This window comes from Chenopodium quinoa, unplaced genomic scaffold (genome assembly GCF_001683475.1).
Source record: "Chenopodium quinoa cultivar QQ74 unplaced genomic scaffold, ASM168347v1, whole genome shotgun sequence".
NCBI classification, from domain to species: domain Eukaryota; kingdom Viridiplantae; phylum Streptophyta; class Magnoliopsida; order Caryophyllales; family Amaranthaceae; genus Chenopodium; species Chenopodium quinoa.
The window spans coordinates 1,421,836-1,438,963 of record NW_018743032.1 but is presented as its reverse complement, the minus strand read 5'-3'; positions in this window follow the sequence as shown (position 1 = coordinate 1,438,963).

Below are 17,128 nucleotides of genomic sequence, written 5' to 3'. Positions count from 1 at the left end.
CATGACAGAAACGGTAAAGTTAGGGTTAGGGTTTCGTGGGTCCTTGCACTGGAGAGCTAGGCCTAACGCCGCCGTCAGGAGTGGTTCATGATAAAAACGGTGAAGTTAGGGTTAGGGTTTCGAGGTTCCTAGTGTGCGTGGTCTCAGGGTTTCGATTTGGACGGTGCTCTCCTCTAGTTTTTCCCTTTCTTAAGTATGTTTGTTCTTAGTATTTATCAAAATTTACTTGCCTTAGTTTATGTTATGGTATGTTTTAGCCTCCTTTGGTTGCTTTCTGGGCTATTTAGTTGCTTTGGCTATAGTATTTTGGATGGTTGTGTGTAGTGGGAGTTAAGATCCTTTGTTAAGGATTGTGGTGTGGTTATTGTGGTAAGAGAGGTTACAGGTGCGGTTGTTGGGGGTTTGAACAAAAAGTTAGCCTTGGCTAAGGTAAAGTGTGTTCTTTGTTGGAGTGGTTCTGGTTTGGTTTCTTTTCCCTCGGATGTAATGATTCTTGTGATCATTACTCTTGATTCTTGTTATCTGAAGCAGGCGCCCAAACTTTGTTTTGGGGTTTCTCGAGCCTCGACGTTGTCAAAGCTTTCTTGCCAACAAGGAAAGCTATTGATTGGAAGGTCACTAGTTCAAGTGACCCGTTTGATGACCTTACTTGGTGATGAGTTGATCCCGCCAGGTAAGGATTTGCTAGCCATGGTCAAACAATTTCAATCCTCTCAGTTGCTCTCTTTATGGAGTGTCGTATGTTTTTGCTCCTTGGTTTGTAAGGAGTCTCTAATCTGCGACTTATCCGGCTAATTCAAGTTTATTTTCGTCTTTAGTCTAAAAAGTTGGTGTAACGGCTTAAGTGTTAAAAGCCATATTTTAAGATTTAGTTCTTATTCTGTAGGTTGTAAACTCTGATTTTATGAATACATTTGCTCTTGTCAAAAAAAAAAAAAAAAAAAAAAAAAAAAAAAAAAAAGAGAGAGAGAGAGAGAAAGAGTATGGAAGGAGTATACCCAATTCATGTTGGGTATCAAATACTCGAACCCGTAAAAGTAGTGTAGAACACCTTAGGATGCTTCCTTCTCCACCCAATTGCTTCAAATAGACCACAAGACAAAACCCCCAAATTAATTTCAAAACCTCGAGTTTGAAAAATTTTGATGAATATGGGGTTTAAATGTTTAATGGTGAATTTTGATGGGGAATTTTTGTTAGATTAGTATGGTAATATTAGTAGGATAGAAATTCTTGAAGAATTGATGAAATAAAAAGTGAAAATTTGATGAGATTGAAGGGTAGGAGTAGACCTATTCAACAGGCTGGGCTTTATATGAAATGGGCAGGGTCGGGTCGGGCCAAGCCTAATCCAAAATGGGTCGAGCTTGTCCATGGGCCATTAAGCCCAGATTAGCCCGGCCCATTCAAAATGTATAAACAAACTACAACAACCATGAAGTAAACACAATATAAGAGAATTATAAAGGGCCTTTAAGGGGCCTTATAAAGGGTCTTGAAAGGGCCTTAGCCAACAAATTAAAAGTAGAGAACTAAGAGAATGTCAATTATAAAGCTCAAATATATGATCATGAAAATAACAGTTATCGACCTAAGGCCTTCGTTTTTTTCATTTTCTACAATTTAATAAAGCAAAAATATAAGGTAGTGTACAATTTAAGGCCTTGGATATGCAGCTTAGATAATTTATCTAAGGCCTATCATTGTTTTTCTAGAACTAGAAAGCATAGACTATGCATCAATCTCTGGATATGCAGGTAGGCTCATTATTCGCTTGTCAATGACTGGCCTCCAACTATGAAATGGTAAAGACTTTGATAATCTGATCCTTTCAGGCTAAGCACCTCATCCACTGCAACAAATTCATTGTATTACTGAGTACATAAGAATGAAGCCTAAAATTTGAGAGGTCAAAGGCTGCCAGAACATTTCTCTTCGGCATTTATACCAAGAAAAACAGCAAGATTATAATAATAAGAGTAAAAAAATCAAAACAATTACCTAGTATAAAAAATCATCATCAACCTCATCATCATCATCTCCATCATCAACGGCCTCATCATCATCCGTCGGTTCTTGCCAAACTTTAGATTTCCTACTCCTTTTACGCTTACAGGCGGCATTAGATTCATCAACCTCGTCATCTACCGGCATTGATGTTGTAGTTGCTTCACTTTTCATGGTTAAAAAAAACTACAAAAGTAGATAAATAATAATATTAGGGGAGTACGCGTGAGTTTTATGGGGGGAAAGAAGAGAGAGAGAATTTTGAGATTGAAATTTAGGGGAGTGAGGAAAGAACACGGTCGAAACTAACGTACTGCTGCTTTTGTTCGTGGGGGAATGGACGTGCTTCCAAAGGCACGGACGTGCTTTGTCGATTTTCTTTTCTTTTTTTTAAAGTACCAACGAAACAAAAGTAAAGGAATTAAAATAAGAACTAAAAATAAAATAGAGTAAAAAAGAAAATTAAAATGGGTTACCTCCCATCTAGCGCTTGTTTATATGGTCATAAGCTCGGCCACCTTTTAGCTCAATTTTCTTGTGATGGGGTTGAGAGTGTGATGTCCACTCCCTCATCAATGGGATCACCAACTCGTTAATGCTTCACTCCTTGACCTTTGACCTTGAAAGTCTCCCCTTTTGCATTGCATAGCTCAATAGTACTGTAGGGGTAAATTTTTTGGACTTTAAATGGACCCAACCGCCTAGAACGAAGCTTACCGGGAAACAATTTCAATCTTGAGTTGAATATTAGGACTTGATCACCTTCCTTAAATTCTCTTCTCACAAGGCCCTTGTCATGCCACCTCTTTGCTTTTTCTTTATACAATTTTAACTCTCATAATTAACTTCAAGGCGGAGCTCATCTAGCTCGTTTAATTGTAGCAATCAGGGGCGGAGCCAGCCCGGGACAAAGGGGGACAGCTGTCCCACCACTTAAAAAAAAAAAAAAAAAAAAAAAAAAAAAAACTTAATAATATATAAATTCTATTTCATGCGCATGATATGCATAGTAATTTAGTTGATGTAGTGGTAAAACTCACCATATACAACTTTCTCAATGCAGGATCAAATCCCATTGCATGCAGTATTTTACCCTTTTTTTTACTGTTAAAGCGTTTTATCTTTTTTTTTTTTTTTTGTTAAAGCATTTTACCCTTTTTTCTGTAAGTTTTTTGTATACGTATAAGACAATTTTCCTTCCGTTATTTTTAACAATAAATTATAGTTATACAGTACTCCCTTTGATTTTTTTTTTTTTCAAAGCATCACTTGAGATTTTGCTCTATTCATATGATACCTTTGACTTAATTTTACTCCTATATAATTTATTAACATGATCATGTAATATATTGTTGGATTTGTTACAATTTCTACTTTCATAATATAATTTGTTTTATAATTTTTACAAATTTCTAATTAAAGATAATGATGGTTAAATTTGTGCCTCAGTAGGTGTAAAAACTCAAGTGATGCATTTGAAAAAAACGGAAGGAGTAATAAGGAATCATGATATGTGCACAAAAAAGGAATAATTAGTATATGATGTTATATTTCTTTAGTAAGTATTTTGGATTTTGTAAATCTTTAATGGTAAATCTTTAACGCATCTTCTAATCATAGCATCCGCACATAATTTGTATAAGAATTGATCCTCCTAGAAATGTCACCTCGCCTCGTAAAATATTTTCTTTATTTGTTGAGATGAGTAACCATAAGGCAATGCACCTGTGGACAAAAAAAATTGTTAAATCAGCATAACAAGGTGATTCAATTTTAAAGAGTGCTAATAAGTGTTCATCGAGGAAAGAATCATCAATAGGGAAGTCGTCTCCATCCCCTTTATCAAGGAGGAGGCGAGAAAGATGGTCTACAACGAAATTATCAGTCCCTTTCTTGTCCTTTTTCTTGATGTCATAGTCTTGCAACAAAAGGATCTAACAAAGCAACCGCGGCTTGGCGTGACTTTTACTCATCAAATATTTCAATGCCGCATGATTTGTATGAATTATTACTTTTGAACCACCAAGGTAAGAATGAAACTTGTCTAATGCATATACTACTGCTAGCATCTCTTTTTCAGTTGTGGCATAATTCATTTGAGCAGGATCAAGAGTTTTACTAAAGTAATAAATAGCATGAAGTTTTTCATCCTTCTGTTGCCCCAGAATGGCTCCTACCATCACTAGCATCACACATAATCTCAAATGGTAGGGTCCAATCCGAGGGTTGCATAACGGGAGCGGAGATCAAAGCATCCTTCAACCTGTAAAAAGCCTCAAGACAAGCATCAGTAAATACAAATGGGGTATCCTTATCCAAAAGCTTAGTAAGAGGTTGAGCAATTTTTAAAAAATCTTTAATAAATGGTCTATATAACCTTGCATAACTAAGAAAGCTCCGAACTCCTTTAACAGAGTTAGGAGGGGGTAGTCCCTCAATGTCCTCTATCTTTGCCTTATCAACCTCAATACCCCTATGTGATACCACATGACCTAGAACAACTCATTGTTGTACCATAAAATGGAATTTTTCCCTGTTCAAAATTAAATTGATTTCTTAACATCTATGGAGCACCTTTTTTAAATTTTCAAGACATACATCAAAAGATGTTCTATAGACGGAAAATTCATCCATATAAACTTCTATTGAATTCAATAAGACCTGAGAAAATTACCATTCTACGACGCTAGAACGTGGCTGGAGCATTACATAACCCAATTGGCATTCTTCGATAGGCGAAGGTGCCATAAGGACATGTGAAAGTAGTCTTTTCTCTATCACATGGACGAATGGGAATTTGAAAGAAACCAAAATATCCGTCCAAGTAGCTGAAAAATGAATGCTTAGCCAAATGTTCAAGCATCTAATCATAAAGGGGAGGGGAAAATGATCCTTTCGGGTAGCCTTATTCAACCTTCTATAATCAATACAAATTTGCCAACTTGTAACAGTTCTAGTGGCGATTGGGTCACCCTTGTCATTCTTGACAAAAGTCATACCTCCTTCATTTGGAGCTACTTGTAAAGAGCTACCCACTTACTATCTGAGATAGGGTAAATTATTCCAGTAGTAAGCAATTTAAGAACCTTTTTGTTAACTGCCTCCATCATGTTTGGATTAAGTCGTCTTTGAGGTTCTATAAAGGAGGCATGATCGTCCTCAAGAATGAGTTTATGCATACAAAAAGAGGGTGTACCCAATAACTCTTTTATATTTTTTCAAAACAATGAGCAATTGCTCTAATTTTGTGTCATTGAGCTCAACATTAACAACAACAGGATATGTATTATTAGGACCAAGGTATGCATATTTAAGAGAAGAGGGAAGGGGTTTCAACTCTCGAGAGGCGTAGTACTCTCCCCGACACCCGATGAACTAAGGAATTCCTTCACTGGAGCAGTGATTGGATTGGCTTTTTCTTCCTCAAGTATGCGCGTGTACTCCCTTGTTTCCCAATCTTCCTCATTGGAACTTCCCATTAACACCGTTTCTAGTGCATCATCCAATTTAGTCAAGGGAAGTTGCTCGTGTTGTAAATAATCAAGGAAATCCCACTTGGCAAATATTGTCTCCCTTAGACGAGGCTCCAATAGAATTTTCTAGTGAATACTCCAACTTCTCATCACCGACTGCAAAAGTAATTTTGCCATTTTTCATGTCAATTATGGCACCCGCGGTGGCTAAGAATGGTCTACCAAGAATAATAGGAACATATATGTCTTCCTCCATCTCCATTGCAACAAAATCACATGGCTTGGCATAAAAAATTTCCCACGTGTAGAGGAACATCTTCAAGCACACCTAGAGGAAATTTAACTGATCTATTTGCAAGTTGTAGTGAAATACGTGTGGGCTTTAATTCACCCATTTGAAGTTTCTAGCATATAGAAAGTGGCATGAGACTCACACTTGCTCCAAGATCACACGACGCCTTTTTTATTTCAATGTCCCTAAGTTTCACCGGAATTTAGTAGCTTCCCGGATCACCAAGCTTCTTAGGGAGAAAATTTTGTAGAATAGCCCTACACTTTGTAATTAATGCAACCGTTGCATTCTCTTCTAGCTTCTTCTTGTTCGATAGCATATCCTTTAAGAACATCTCGGATATTGCATCTAAGAATGGAATGTTGATGTAAAGCTTCTTCAGAATATCAAGGAATATTCCATACTTCTTCTTTAGCTTAGCCTGAGCTAATCTTTGTGGAAAAGGAACCTGTGGCACATGTGGAGCAAGTGGTGGATTCAGTGCCTTTGGTTCTTCCTCGATCATAATTCCATCAGTCACCTTATCATTTGTGACTACCTCTTCAACAACCTTTTATGATGGCTCCCTTATGGGAGGATCTTGCAACTGTTTCCCGCTCCTCAAAGTCACATCATTCATTTGTCCCTTCTGTACGTGGTTGGTCTGTCTCACCCGGAAAGGTACCCGGAGTCTTTAAAGATAGGCCAACTTCATCACCATAAGAAAACAGGCAATTTCTAACGGACAGGTTCCGACGGACACGTAATCCCATCAGAAAAATCGAAATTTTCAACGGATTTATTTTCAATCAGATATTTCTAACGAATTCAAACAATCCGTCGAAAATTTCAGACATATAAATCCATCGGAATATATGTAATTTCCGACGAAATATTCCGTCGGAAATTTTAATTTACGACGGATTTAATTTCCGTCGGAATATACATAAAAAAAACCTTATAAACACTAAGAAAACCCTAATTCTTCCACCTCTTTCCCTTCTTCTTTCTCTCTCAGGTCTTCTCCTCTTTATCTCTCTCTTTGTTGTTCTGTTTCTCTCTCCTCCTTTTCTCCTTCTCTTTCTCGCTCCCCCTCTTCTCCTTCCTCTTCTCTTTCTTCTTTCTTCTCCTAACTCTTCTCTTTCTTTTTTGTTCTCTTTTCTCGCCTCTTCAACAACAACCACTACCAACATCAACCACCAACAACAACCACCACCAACATCAATTGCAACAACAACAACGCTGCAACAACCACCACCACCAACATCAATCGTAACAACAACGACAACGGCGCAACAACTAGAATGACAACGACGCAACAACCTACCCTAAAGGTTTTTCTTTTGTAGATCTTTTTTTAATTTAAGTTAGATTGCAGATCTAGTTAATTTTTTATGTAATTGTAATATTTGTTTATAAATTTTATTAGATAATTGTATATGTATATATTTCCTTTTTTTTGGTTAACTAAATATGTAGATCTACTAATTTTGAATTTTTTTATGGTAATTTTCGCTTTTTTTGTGTGGTATTTTTCAATTTTGTTATGAATGTTGTTTTTTTAAGGCTAATTTTCGTTTTTATTTTGGGTTAATTTTCAGAAATTTTCTAGGTTAATTTTCTTTTTTTTTGGGCTAATTCTGGAATGTTGGTGTCGATAGTGGTGCGTTGTGAGGAGGTGTTGTGTGGGATGGTGGTGGGTAGGTGACGTAGGGAAAACTAGGTCGTTGACTAATCCTCCCTAAGGTCAAACAAAATTTAAAATCACTAATTAACAAACCTAAATACAAGTATAGAGGTAAGTCAAGGATCAAACTACTAGGAACGGTTATGTTCAAGTGTTTCCAATGTGCGCCTAAGCTAGGTCGAAGTCGAAGGTGAGGAAAGACTATACAACTACCAAAACAAACAATAATCACACAAATGAAACACTGGGGAATGGGGATCAACATGTAATCATGACAATTGCAACAACTTGGGAAGGTTAAGCCAATCAATGGTTGTGAAGACTAATGATAAAAGCTATTAATTGGAATTAAAGAGCTATCACCTAATCATCAAGCTAGGTTTACTCTATGAATGATAAACTAGGAGAATCACAATCCACACCAATCAACAATTGCAAATCCTAAATCAAGTGGTCATGTCATTAGGATCTACAATGCAATCTAGCATAGTTCTCAAGGCCTAATCAAACTAAGCACATGAAAACTTACATTAATCACTTTAATCTCAACCATCAATCAACTTAATTCCAAAATTAATCACAATCAATCAATCATACAAGTTTTACCCAAACCCTAGCAAAACAACTACTCAAAAATCATCATCTAATCAACAAGCAAGTAAATGAAATCAAGAATCAACAAAATATGAAGAACAACTACACTAATCAAGATTCAATTATCAAAACCAAATCAAACAAACATGAAATTAAAGGAAAGCAATAAAAAGGAGAAAGAGTAAGAAATGCTCATTTATATTTGAGAACATCTTCAATATATTTGTCACTCTTGAATCTTCAATCTCTCAAATCACCATTGAAATCACTCACTTTCTCTCTCTAAAACTACTCCTAAAACTAACCCTAAAACTAGAGAGAGAAACTCTCAACCTAAGCTAAAATATGATGAATTAATTGTTGGATCCTCAAATTGCCCCCAAATATGGGTATTTATACTAGGATAATAAGCTAACTAAATAAGATTAAAAAGGGAAAATAGAAAATAAAAGAAAAGAAATAAAATAAGAAAAGAAATAAAAGAAATAAAATGAAATGAAAATAAAAGGAAAAAGAAGATAATAAAAGAAAGGAAAAATTCATGGGAATAATCCTACCTTTGGGCCATTCGTTTTTAATAATCCCACCTTTGAAATATTATTTAATAATCCGACCTTTACCCCCCATTCTTTTTTATTGGTCCCAACCGGTCATGTAACTTGTTATAACAAGTTACATGACACATGGCGGCCTGTGATTGGTCAAAAATAAAAAACAAACAAAAAAAACAGCCAGCCACCAGCCCCAGGCCAGCCCCCTGCCGCCGATACCTGCTCCGGCAGACGCGCCGGCAGCCGCCGGCCTCCGTCCCCTTCCCCTCCTTCCTCGACAACCCCATTTTTAAGCTTAAAGAAGACAACAATGGAGGAAACTCCATGGAAGCTCACGTATGGAGTTCATGGCATAATGGTAACCTACTCATTTCTTCACCAAAATGTATGAAATTTGTATCAAAATGCTCACAATCCAACGTAGATTCATTTGGTGCAACGAATTACAAGAGTAGCTTAACCAAACAAAAAGCTCCAAATTGATTTTTTTAGAGTTCTTCACACCCACCATCCCATCTTCGCACCACCATCAACCAACCCAGAAACCCCCACGCACCTCACCAGCGGCGCCGCTTCACCATTCATTCAGCCCAAAAATAATCCCAACCGCCACCAATTCAAACAAAAATAGCGCCCAGAATTCGCAATACAACCCACAAATCAGCCCAAAGCCATTGTGGTTGGGTGTTGGGAGAAGGGTTGTGGTTCGATGGTGCCAGAATTGGCTGCGGTGAGGAGGTGGCTGGAGTAGCAGCTGAGCAGTTGTTGAGGGAAGGTGGAGATGGCTGGCTGGTTGCGGTTTGTTGCAACGGGCTGGTCAGGTGGTTGTTGCGGTGGGGAGCAAGGGAGTAGGCAAAGGTTGGGGCTGTTGTGTAAGGGTGTAATTGAGGGTGAGGCAGGTGAGGAGGAGCGGCGGCGACAAGGGTGAGGGGAGGGGGAGGAACGACATGGGTGGGGTGATGGGAGGAGGAGGAGCGGCAGGGGTGGCAGGGGAAGATCCAGTGGGTTGGGTCAGGGTAGGGGTTTTTTTTATTTTGGACAAATCAAATTGTGACACGTATAAATTAAACTTAAAAAACAATATTTACCTACTCAATCGGTTTCTGGTCAAATAAGACCAACAAAAAAGAATGGGGGTAAAGGTCGGATTATTAAATAATATCTTAAAGATGGAATTATTAAAAACGAATGGCCCAAAGGTGGAATTATTCTCATGAATTTGTCCTAAAAGAAAAGGAAAACAATTAAAATCAAAGAAACATCCCCGATTTTTAGCTGCTCTTAATGTGGGAGATTATTCCCTGTTTCGCACTTCACTAACATACACCATCACAACCGTTCGATCATCAAGCTCCATCAAAATCAACGGCTCAAAATCATCAGACCATGCGCACGCATCAATGGGTCTTCGCGCGCGCACTATCTGGGTATTGGTGGTCGAATGAGCTACCGGCGGTTGCCGTAACGGAATGGAGTGGCTGGGCTGTTTGACGCAGGTCTTGGTTGGTTGCGGTGGTGATTGATTGTTGTAATTGGTGGCTGAAATGGTGATTGAGGGGGTTGAATTCATGATTGCTGGTGGCGGATTGGTGGACCAGGACTGCCAGTGTAGTGGCTGATTTGTGCGGCTGTTCTGCGATTAATTGCTATTGTTGGTGCGCTTGTGTTGCGAAAGAATGGTGGCTGATTGGTGGTTGTGGCTGGTCGGTTTGTAATTGGTGGTGTTGCGTGGCTGGTGCTGGTGGGAGTTGGTGGTTGTTGCAGGGGCTTGAATTGGTGGTGTTCTGTTGCGTGTTGTTGTTTGTATTACGGTGTGGAGTGTGGTGTTGGAGAGGTGGTTGCTTGGATGCACTGGAGTGCAGGGGCTGGGCTGATGTGTGTTTATTGTTACAGGAGCAGGAAAAATGCGTGAAAGGGGAGTTAGTGGTGTGAAGCGTGGCTGGCTGAGTGTTGCAATGCAGTTCCTCTGCGCTCTCGAGCATCAAGCTTGTGTGATGCTCACAAGCAAGGAAGCCCTAAAAGTTCAATTTGGCATGTTTGTCACCAAAATCAATGAAAGCGCAACCATGAGAGCATGAAAACTTAAACATGCAAATGAACTTGAAACACGCATCTCAACTCGAACAAACACCTACACAAAACACCAATCGAGAGGAGAAAACAAAATAAAATAAAACTAAACTAAAACTACGAATCAAGAACTAAAATCATGAAAAACTCATAAAAACTAATCGAAAACCTAGAAGAGTTATTAAAACGGAAAACCAAAGAAAAATAAGAAAAATAAAGGAAGAAATAATGGAAAAATGACCTAAAACTTATTGTTTTGAGCGCCATAAATGACGCTTATCAATAGGGATGTCAGTGGGGCGGGATGGGTCTCAGTTTGGCGCGTGATGGGGCGGAGATGGGGATGAAAACCATATCCGCCATGGGTGATAGGGCGGTGGTGGATTTTAGGTTGTAGCCACCCCATCCCCACCCCATACCCACATCTATTTAATTTTAAAAACTAAATTATATACTTTTTATACTATTTTATAAAAAAAAAATTATGTAAAATAAAATTGAAAAAATAGAACTTAGTAATACACTTATATTATAAACAAAAAAAAATGTAATATTAAATTAATTATATAGGATTGTGTATATGTGAAGCGGGGATTAGGCGGGTCTTGGATGGGGATTAGGTGGAGGTGGATATCTAAGTGGGCGTATGGGTGGGGATGATTTTGGAATTGTACCCACCGGGGCGGGATGGGGATGAATTTTGGACCCACCGTGGGGATGGGGATGAAAATTTTAGGTGGGGGTGGGGATGGGAAAGCCAACATCCGCCCTGACCCGCCCCATTAACATCTCTAGTGGTAGGTGGGATGGTGGTTAGGGTCAGTGTGCAGTGGAGTGGTTGGGTGGGTTGGTGGTTGTGGGCTAGTGTGAGTGTCGTGGTTGGGTGGGTTGGTGGTTTGGGGGCTGGTGTGGTGTAGGGCGGTGGTTCACAATTTTTTTTAATTTTTTTGGTAGCATTTTCCCATAGAATTTCCAACGGAAAACATTCTGTCGGAAATTTCCAACGGACTTCCCGGCCGGAGAATCTTGTCGACGATTGTAATTCCGTCGAAAAAGGTTGTTTTTCAACAAAACCGTTTTCGATGACCATTTTCTGACGAAATTCCGTCGGAAAGGCGTTTTTCGATTGGAAAACGAGGTGTTTCGAACGGAATTATTCCGTCGAAATTTGCCTGTTTTCTAGTAGTGGATGAGAAAGTTGACTTATTTGATTTTCCATGAGCTTATTATGAGCTTGTAATTTTTGGATGGAATTGTTTGATGTGGTAATGAAGTCCTCCATCATTAGCTCAAGGTTGGATTTTTGCGGAGGTGGTTGCATAGGTTGCTGGACTAGAGGTGGCCTTGCTTGGAAACCAGCTGGTGCATTATAATTGGTGTTTCGAGATGGTGGTGGAGGTGGATTTTGTTGAGCTTGGGTATTCTTGTAAGAGAAATTTGGATGATGTTTCCAACCTTCATTATATGTGTTCGAATGAGGTTCATACGGCTTTTTAGAATTTGTAGAGTAGAATGAATTGGCTTCATTGATCGTCATCTCATTCGTGTTTTGTGGACACTCAAGTGCAATGTGACCTTGTACGCCACACATTTTTCATGCGAGCCAGAAGAGGATCCAGCTTGAAGCTTGTCAAACTTGCTTGTCAATGCCTACACAGAACTAGTAAAAAAAAAAGTTAAAGCATCAACATCAAATTTTCCTCCCTTCTTCACACTATTTTGGCCCCCTAGATGATAATTTTCATTGGTCGCCATCTTCTCAATTAGCTCCTTTGCCTCAGTTGGGTTCTTAGTCATGAGAAAACCTCCAGATGCAGCATCAATATATATTCGAAACTCATGAGTTAAACCATTATAAAAGGTTTGGATCAACATCCATTCAGGATTACCATGGTGAGGACATTATCTCTAAAGTCGATTGAATCTCCTCCATGCTTCATATAAGGACTCATCATCAGATTGGAGGAAGATAGCTAGCTCGTTCCTTAGTCTCACAGTCTTCTCTTGCCCCAAGAATTTTACTAGAAAGGCCTTGGAAAGCTTGTCCCAAGTATCAAAAGAACCAGTACCTCCATCTCGTAACCACTCCTTCGCCCTATCCCGTAGTGAGAAAGGAAAAAGGCGAAGTCTAATAGCATCATCAATGACACTGTTTAGCTTCATAGTATCACACTTCTCCAAGAAACTGTTTATGTGAGTCATAGGACAATCATTCGGTGAGCCTGCAAAAGAATCATTGGAGATGAATTGAATAAATTGAGGCTTGAACTCAAAGCTCTGAGCAGTGACAGGTGGTCTGAAAATACTAGAAAGGAGTCCGGTTGTTGTATCAAGAATACCATACTCCAAAAGGGATTTTATTGGGTCGCCCATGTTTCTATTATTTTGATTTCATCTTCTTCCTCCTACGTCCTCGTCTCCTTGCAGTATCTTCGATTTCATAATCAAATGGTGTTAAATCGTCTAACCTTATACGTTGAGTGTGCATGCAACAAAGAACTAAAAGCAACGTATCAAAAGCACAAGAGACAATAGTCGAGGCAACAAATAATAGCTTACTGAAAACGAATCACGAATAACTAGAATGAAACCGTTCTTCCCCAACAACGGCGCCAAAATTTGATAGGCGTGTCGCGTACCTAACAAAAATAACTTAACAAGACCACTACTAAGTAGATAGGCAAGTAAGGATCGAATCCCAAGAGACTATAGTTGGCTAATTAAACAAACTCAAATAAATACAAGCAAGTAACCAAAACAATATTAAGAATTTATAACTATAGAACTAATTAAAGATATTAAATCTAAGTAATATGATAAATCAAATGCTAAAAACATCCAAGATCAAGCATCACCACGAATACAATTAATGCATTAGTCGTCCTACCCCTAACACATAATACAATCAACAAGAGGAAAAGTAATCCCTAGAAAAATACCAAAAGTCTCTCTTGAGTTATCGATGGCTTCCCCAATCACAATCAAGCCTACTCTCGTGGAATCATGCAAATTAGAGACATTAAGCACATTACTCTAGCTTCCCAATCATTCATTCGACTACTCTCGAACTTCAAATCCTTAATTGATCTATTCAAATCCGCTAAAACCCAACTCTCGTTGTAATTAAAACAAAGAAATAATAACAATACTTATTATCTCTAATCTAGTATCGACATAAGCACAATCAATTAAGCATGTCAATTGCAATTATCATTAGAGAATTTAAGGAATTAATTCATACATCAATCATATTCGGGTTCCACTAGATCTTAGAATAAGAAAACTACTCACTCATGATAATAAAAACAATAGCAAGAATTCAAGAAAACATAATTAATAATCAAAGAAATTAAGGAGAGTAAGAAAGTACCGATTCTTGAATTGCAAAGGAAAATAAGTTGTAGAGAGAAAACTAGGTCTAAGAGTTCATAAAAATAAAACTAAAGAAATAAAGAAGTAATTATACTCAAATAGAAAAACTAGACAAAAGATAGAAATTATCTTAAACTTCCTAAAATACACGTTCATGCACGGATCGGACATGCCAAAATAAGGCACGGACGTGCCTGACCGCATGCGTCTAAGTCTTCTTTGCTGGGGTACGGACATGCCCGCATATAGGCACGGATGTGCCTCTACATTTAGCTCCTTGACATCCTTCGTAAAGGCACGAACATGTCTTTCTCATGGCACGGACGTGCCACCTTCCAAATTTGAGGCAGTAGCTTTACAAACTTTTTCATCAATGAGGCATAGACGTGCCTAGAATTGTTACGGACGTGCCTGCACAGCATCGTGCTTCACTCGCATCCACATGTCCATGCCCGCATAAGGCATGGACACCCTGCCCGGGCACGGACGTGCCTCCATCGAGCACGGACGTGCTTGAGCATTTTTCTTCTTTTCTTGGCTTCTTTACTTCCTTTCCTGACTAGGCACGTTCATGCCTTATCCAACATGGACGTGCTTGATTTGAAAATTGCTCCAAATGAACTTAGCTTCGATCGTTGATCCTCATGAGCCTCGGTTTGGATTTGTAACATTTAGCTCCGTTAATCCTGAAATACATAAAAAATAAAAAATAACGAAACTAATACCCATAAAGCACAAAGTCATTGCAACTAAACCAAATCAACCCTAAATGAACCAAAATCAACTAAACTAGACTCAAAAACTAACTAAAAGGACTCTAAAATTACGCATAATACACGATATATCAATTTCCCAAACTGTTGTCTAGTTTATAGTTAATGAATTGGATGATGATACAAATAAACAAGTGATGATGCTCATGGAAGAACATTCGAGGAGTCAACAACCACTAAGAGTTGAGGTACCTCAGAATTGTGGGTTTGGGTATGAGCGCCTTTTTAATGATTACTTCTCTGAAGATTCAATGTACCCTGCAAATATGTTTCGACGAAGATTTTGAATGAGAAGAGAGTTATTTGTTCACATTGTGCAATCACTTGGGTGTCACTTTCCATACTTCCAAACGAGGAGTGATGCGGCTAGTAGGCAAGGAGTTTAACCCCTGCAAAAATGCACTCCTGCTATTCGTCAATTGGCATATGGTACATCGCCAAATAGTTACGATGAGTATTTAAGATTGGGTGAGTCTACTGCGAAACAAGCGTTGTATAAATTTTGCTTGCCCTACAAACTTCACTGTTAATGACAACTAATATGCTCAAGGATACTATCTCGTTAATGGTATCTATCTAGAATGGGCAACTTTTGTAAAAAGTTTTTCACATCCTGAAGATCCAAAGAGGTGTTTATACAAACAGAGTTTATTAAAACAGAAGCAAGAGTCTGCAAGAAAAGACGTAGAAAGAGCATTTGGTGTTCTCCGGTCTTGGTGGGCAATTGTACGAGGTCCATGTAGGATATGGCATCGAAACATAATCAAAGATATAATGTAAGCATGTATTATACTTCATAATATGACTGTTGAAGATGAAGGAACAACAATATAAGCGAATGGAACAAAGAATGATCCTCTACTCCATTTCCAGCAAATCATGGGTCGATTCAACAATTTTAGCAGAGTCTACAAAGGCATGTTTAGTTATGTGATCGTGAAGTTCATCACCAACTCCGAGCTGATTTGGTTGAACATATATGGGCAAAGTTTGGAGGAAATTTTGACCAATAAATATTAGTTATGATTTGTTGTATAATTGTGTTTTTTTCATGCATTAATGTCATACGTTGTAATAATAAGTAACCTTAATAATATGCATTTTTAATTGTCTAATAATTATGAGGCCCCAAAATTTTTAAGACAAAGGTTCGTTTTAGATACACGTATAGATACACAAAGATTCATTTAAAAGTTGTCTAAAAATATAGTAATTGATATATTTCTTTAGATACTTCAAACGATAATCATTTTAATAAAATTGCATGCTTAAATATTGGTTAATACGTAATTATCAATTTATCAACATAAATTATTTTATTTAATAATCATTGCTTTTTGTTTTTGTTTAGGTGAATTTAATGAATTATATTAACAATGGGTCCCATAAATAAACCTTTGTACAGGTTTATATATAGTTTATGAAAGTTTTGTTGGGTGTATGATGATGTTGTGGCAAGTAAACAAACCGTTAGAGGTAAACCTGCACAGATGGACGGGCCCCCAATAAAGGCCCTAATCCAGCCCTAATAAATAGAGCGGGCTATAATAAGGTCAATCTTATGTGGGCTTCTGATGGAGTGGGGCGGGCCCTTAGTGGGTCAAGCTTTATACTTTGTCAAGTCTCTTATACATGCTTTACTCTCACTCTCCTCACTAACAAGTACACTAATTCCCATTGAAGTCAATGTAAGAGCATGAGCTAACCAATAAAAAAACATCACGACATTTTCTCTTAACCTGGTCATCTTTCTCTCTCCTCTGCTTCTCTGACTGTCGTTGTCGCCGTCACTCTCATTTTCTTTTTATTCTCTTTTGTTCTTCCTTCCACCTCTAATTTCCTCATCTTCACTTCTAGATCTAATATCAAAGTTTTTTTTTTATTTATTTATTTTTTATCTACTAAATTCAATTGGGGAATGAAAAATATTTTAGAGTTTGAAAAATTGAAGGGGTAGGTGGAGTAATCAGTGCAAATGATACTTCACTAATTTAAAGTCCCGTAACTATTATAGGTGGATACTTTGTAATAATTCAAGAGTACTATTTACTTGGGGTTCTTTATTCAATTATTTTATTTAATTTTTTTTTTGAAAAATTTGTCAGAAAAATCCTTATAAAGCAACTTTTTTTGTTTGGAAAAACCTTATAAAAAAAAAAAATTCAACTTAAAACCTGATTGTAAAACTTTGTTGTTTAAGACAACCTAGGATCACTAATTCACTCAATTAACCTCTATTTATCCATTATTTCTTCTAATTGTCCATAACTCTCACTTAACTATTTAATATTTAAATTAATTTATAAATTTATAAAAAAAAAAAAAAAAAA